This window comes from Charadrius vociferus, unplaced genomic scaffold (genome assembly GCF_000708025.1).
Source record: "Charadrius vociferus isolate BGI_N301 unplaced genomic scaffold, ASM70802v2 scaffold267, whole genome shotgun sequence".
Classification (NCBI taxonomy): domain Eukaryota; kingdom Metazoa; phylum Chordata; class Aves; order Charadriiformes; family Charadriidae; genus Charadrius; species Charadrius vociferus.
The window spans coordinates 1,636,845-1,641,752 of record NW_009649458.1 but is presented as its reverse complement, the minus strand read 5'-3'; the positions used below and the strand labels follow the sequence as shown (position 1 = coordinate 1,641,752).

The window sequence follows — 4,908 nt, the reverse complement described above, 5'->3', positions numbered from 1 at the left end:
CTCTAGCCCCCTCTCTCTCATTGGGAAGGATCACAGAATGGTTTAGGTTGGAAGGGACCTTAAAGACCATCTAATACCGACCCCTCTGCTGTGGGCAGGGACACCGCCCACTGGACCAGGTTGCTCAAAGCCCCATCCAGCCTGGCTCCAAACAACTCCAGGGATGGGGCAGCCACAGCCTCTCTGGGCAACCTGTGCCAGTGTCTCACCACCCTCACAGTAAAGCTTTTCTTCCTCATATCTAACCTAAATCTACCCTCTTCCAGTTTAAAACCATTAACCCTCGTCCTAGCACTACACTCCCTGATGAAGAGTCTGTCCCCTTCAGATATAGGAAAGCAGCTATAAGGTCTCCCTGGAGTCTTCTCCAGGCTGAACAACCCCAACTCTTGCAGCCTGTCTTCATAGGAGAGGTGCTCCAGCCCTCTGATCATCTTTGTGGCCCTCCTCTGGACCCGCTCCAACAGGTCCATGTATTTCCTATGTTGAGGACTCCAGAGCAGTATCCCAGGTGGGGTCTCCCCAGAGCAGAGCAGAGGGGCAGAATCCCCTCCCTTGACCTGCTGGCCACACTCCTTTTGATGCAGCCCAGGATGCTGTTGGCCTTCTGGGCTGCAATCACACATTGCCGGCTCATGTTGAGCTTCTCATCCACCAATGCACCCAAGTCCTTCTCCTCAGGGCTGTTCTCAATCTATTCTCTTCCCAGCCTGTATTTGTGCTTGGGATTGCTCTGGCCCACATGCAGGACCTTACACTTGGCCTTGTTGAACTTCATGAAGTTTGCACAGGTCCACCTCTCCAGCCTGTCCAGGTCCCTCTGAATGGCATCCCTTCCCTCCATTGTGTCGACGACTCCACACAGCTTGGTAGAAGAAGCAAATCTTTCTTGTAGGGCAAGATGCAAATCCATGAGAACGCAAGCTTTGCCAACACCATCGCTCATAATGAAACAACTTGGCCGCTACCAGTTTCCCCAAGAGTTAATTTCTGATGTTCAAAAAGCACTTGTGTAAGAACCTGCCAGGAATCAAAATTTGTAGAGGTGGCAGGTAACAGGGGCGGCTGTGTGTGTCACACAGTCTGCACCTCTTCTTGGTAGGCAAAACCCTATCTTGAAGCATCCAAAGACCTGCCACGCTGCGGTGCCATTCTGGGTGCCATTCAGGAAGGCAGGAGTTGCTTTTGCAGACTTGGTGGAGGAGGTTAATTTTCTCATTCTACAGCAAACTGTGTCCACTACCTACAGAAAACAATTAATCCTGCATTTGGTTGATCAGAACCTTGCCAGCAAATGTAATAAGACCCTTTTTTATTGCTTTGTAACGTCACCATTTAAACAAGAACGGACAAGCAAAATTCTGACCATTTCTATTCTAACTTATAAGAGCCATGACAAGGACTGAAATAACGTATATCAAATCTATATACATCTTCAGGAAACAATGAAAATCACAACTAAATTCTTATCACAATACATAACTCCGGTACAAGTTGCAAACTGAAGCTGTTTCAAATAAGTCTTATGTATGGTATTCCCTGGATGATGTATCTCAACAATGATGATACCGATATCACGACTAGAAAGAACTCTATTCTAGTTCATATTAGAGGGCAGTATAGCTGAGCTTCATGGGAGATCAACAGACCTAAATATAGGTGTGTTTGTGGGTGCTAGACATCTGAGCTCCCATTTCAGAGCGCTAAGGCTTCACTTGCTTAAATGTAGGTTGTCTAGTGGCATTTGAGATGCCGTATGGTATCCAGGACACCTAGATGGGGCTGACACAAGACCTATGGAAAACCCATCTACAGCATGAGCTGGAGTCCGGGCAGTATGTGCAAGGACATCTCAAGTGGCACTAGAAGCTCAGGCATCTGAATCTCATCCCTAGTAACAGCCGTTAATGAAGCCTGAGGAACAATGTGGCGCCGTAGCCACTAGGTGTCTTCTTCGGGGTGAGCACAATCATTTCTAGGTTCCACTGCCCAATTACTTAGACCACCACAAGCTATGAATAGACATTTAAGGCTGAATTCACTTGTCAGCATACAGAAGTCTTGTGCCATTGCAGATGCCCTAAGGAATCCCAAACATCCACAGGGGGTTGGTAGGTGTGATGCAAGACGTGCAGAAGACCACATGCAAGAGCAGCTGAAGGCCAGGCAAGGATGCCCCAGGGCACCTCAAAAACCTGCAAAGAATTCCTAGAGGTGTAAAATACTGGAGTTTCCAGACTGGAGAATTATATGACTTTCTTTAGGTGAGACTGTCCAAGGATTGCTGACCCTCTTGTCCATTCTCCAGATGCATTTAACTGGCAACAGTGCAAAAGAAAAGAGGTAGAACCCAGAGGTTCTGGCTGCATAGCAGGAAACAGAATTGAATTTCAAGTTGTTTGAAATTAATTTTTTCTTCTTTTCGGTCAAATTCCATTCTCAGGCAAAGTTGATAAATCTGAGCCTGGCCAATCATACATTTAAGACTTCTTAGGAAACTGAAGGGGAAAAGATCAACTAGAATGTGCACTATTAAAATTTCAATCCAGATAACTTCGGAACAGCCAAATGTGCCTGTTACACTTACTACAGAAGTAAAAAAAATCAGGATCTGAATGATGCAGGAGAAGCTTTGACAAAGTATTTTGCTTCCTGTATATAATCAATCTTTGTTGCGTGTAGTAATGACATACTTTTACATTTTCCATTCAAACAAATATAGATGAGCGGGTATGTGTCCTGACTGCAAATAGGTGTGATATAGGATGCTTTCAACCAAGAGCAAATCATTTTGCTTGCTTTTTCTTTGTTTTTCTAGTGTCAGAATTTGCTGTGGGCATTACCTGGTGACAGACATGATGCAGTGTACTGAAACAACGTGGTGATAAGCAAACCAAGAGTAACCTTTGCTGATTTTAATGATAACTAGGGAGTACCCCTTCAGTACATACATACATGGGATTATGTTAAGCTGTCAGGTATATTCACAATGAAACAACATTTCACATTCAGTATATAAAAACAATTCATCAGGAAGGTTCTGCTGCAATTCACAGTACAGAGAGAATGAATAACCAATATTCCAATATTCTTTAACGTAATTAAGAGATAGATACAGAGCTAAGGAATTATGATAAGTATTTGCACACAAATCTTAAAAGCACACAGAAAAATGTTTTCATTTAAGTAATATTTTATTACGTATGGTCTAGTTATTTAAGAGTTCCTTCACAGAAATATTTTAGACTATCATTTAAATACATTGCTACAATAGTAATAAAACACTCACAGGAGTAGGAAATAGGATTTTTAAAGATTCCTTTTAAGCAGAGGGGATAACCCCCACACATTACTAGAAGACTAAACAGGTAATGCATGTAATAGCTGTATAAATTGTTTTATAGAGAACTACAGCTCTGCGGTTGCTGTTTTGCAAGCTTAAAACATAAGCTTTCCCATTAGTATCAATGTCATAATTGTCTAGCCAATTAATTTTGGTTATCTGTCAGAGAAATTTGCCTTGGGAGGTACTTCAAGTCGGATATTTCAGTGCTCTTAAAGACTTTCTGGAGGAAGAGTTTTGCTCCTTAGTGTGACATATGAAGAAGTACTCAATAAGCAGAGAGAGAGGCAAAGTCACAGAAAAGTTTACGGCATTGATGGATCAAAGGGAGAAGAAAGACACATGATGATCACGAGGGAATTAGACAGCTTTGAGATCACATGGCACAACGCACAGTACCAGCCAGGGAAATGGCAGGGGAGACATGAGCTGTCATAGCTGTGTTACCACCAGAGTGTGCAGCACACTCTCCATACCCCATGGAATATGGTATGAGAAACAAAGAAGAGAAGCAAGAGAAGAGAAGAAGAGAAGCAAAGCAAGGTGAATCCTTGGCTAATCTAAAGAGTCTGTAAATTTGGAGTCTAAGACCTTGACCTGAATGTTAGCTACCTAAAGCATGGTTTAGATGGAATGTTCCAAGTCCAAGACTGGTTCAGGATGTCTTCCATCAGCTGCTTCTACCTAGTGCTGGAGATACTTAAACCTGTTTGCAATTTTCATTTAAGGTTCTTGGAGGTGTCAAGAGCTCTGCTTCTGTGCATGACCAGACCTGTCTTGCCCAAGCAACTGAAACCCTTTCAGTTTAGGACAGATCATGTGGAAAACCAAGAGCCTCCTCCTGTTTAATTTCTTGTGAGGCTTCGCCTACATTTGGTACACAGAAACATGAGCAAACAATGCGCTGCCTTTTGAAGAAAATAAAACACCAGTAATAGGAGAGATTGCGTAAGTGCTGTGTGATAGTATAGTGATTAGACTATGAAAATGAGAGCTGGATGTGCCATGTACTCTCTATGAGGGGGTTAAATTCCTGCTTGCGGAGATGCCACTCTAAGGCAGGTACTGGAAGTGTTAAGACTCTTGTCTACTTCAGAGCATATCTAGTTTAGAAGAGTCTGAAGAATGTTACTCCGTATGAGCTACAAAGCACTCCCAATATCTTAAGCGAGCTCAAGGCAACTTAAGGCAAACTCAAGACTTAGTAAGGACTAAAAGCTGCAGCTATAGTCTACCAAGGAAGAAGCATCGCTACCTTGCAGACTCCTGCACCGCACGAGAATTTCTTAAACAAACCACCCAGCGAAGTCCCAGAAACAGAACTTTCCTAAAAGTTTCTTCATTTACCCCAAAACCTTCAGACTCGCTAAAGGCAGTCGGTGTTTAACGAGGAGGAACGGCCTCTGCGTTATTTTTGCGAGTTTAAAAGACGGCAAAAGGACGGAAAGCCGCAAGAGCCGGAGCTGTCGCCGGCGCTGCAGGGCTCGTCTCAGCGAGCGCACCAGCCCCGGGGAGCCCCTGCCCGCTCGCACCCACCCGCCTCCCTTCGCCCTGGGTCCCGGGGC

The 4,908-nt window shown here is 44.1% G+C and overlaps 1 protein-coding gene across 1 annotated transcript in view; it reads right to left on the bottom strand.

The window, feature by feature from the left end:
* NOL10 (nucleolar protein 10) overlaps positions 1-4,908 on the bottom strand; it is a 58,254-nt gene that overhangs the window by 52,668 nt on the left and 678 nt on the right. The gene's annotated exons all lie outside the window — the stretch shown is intronic.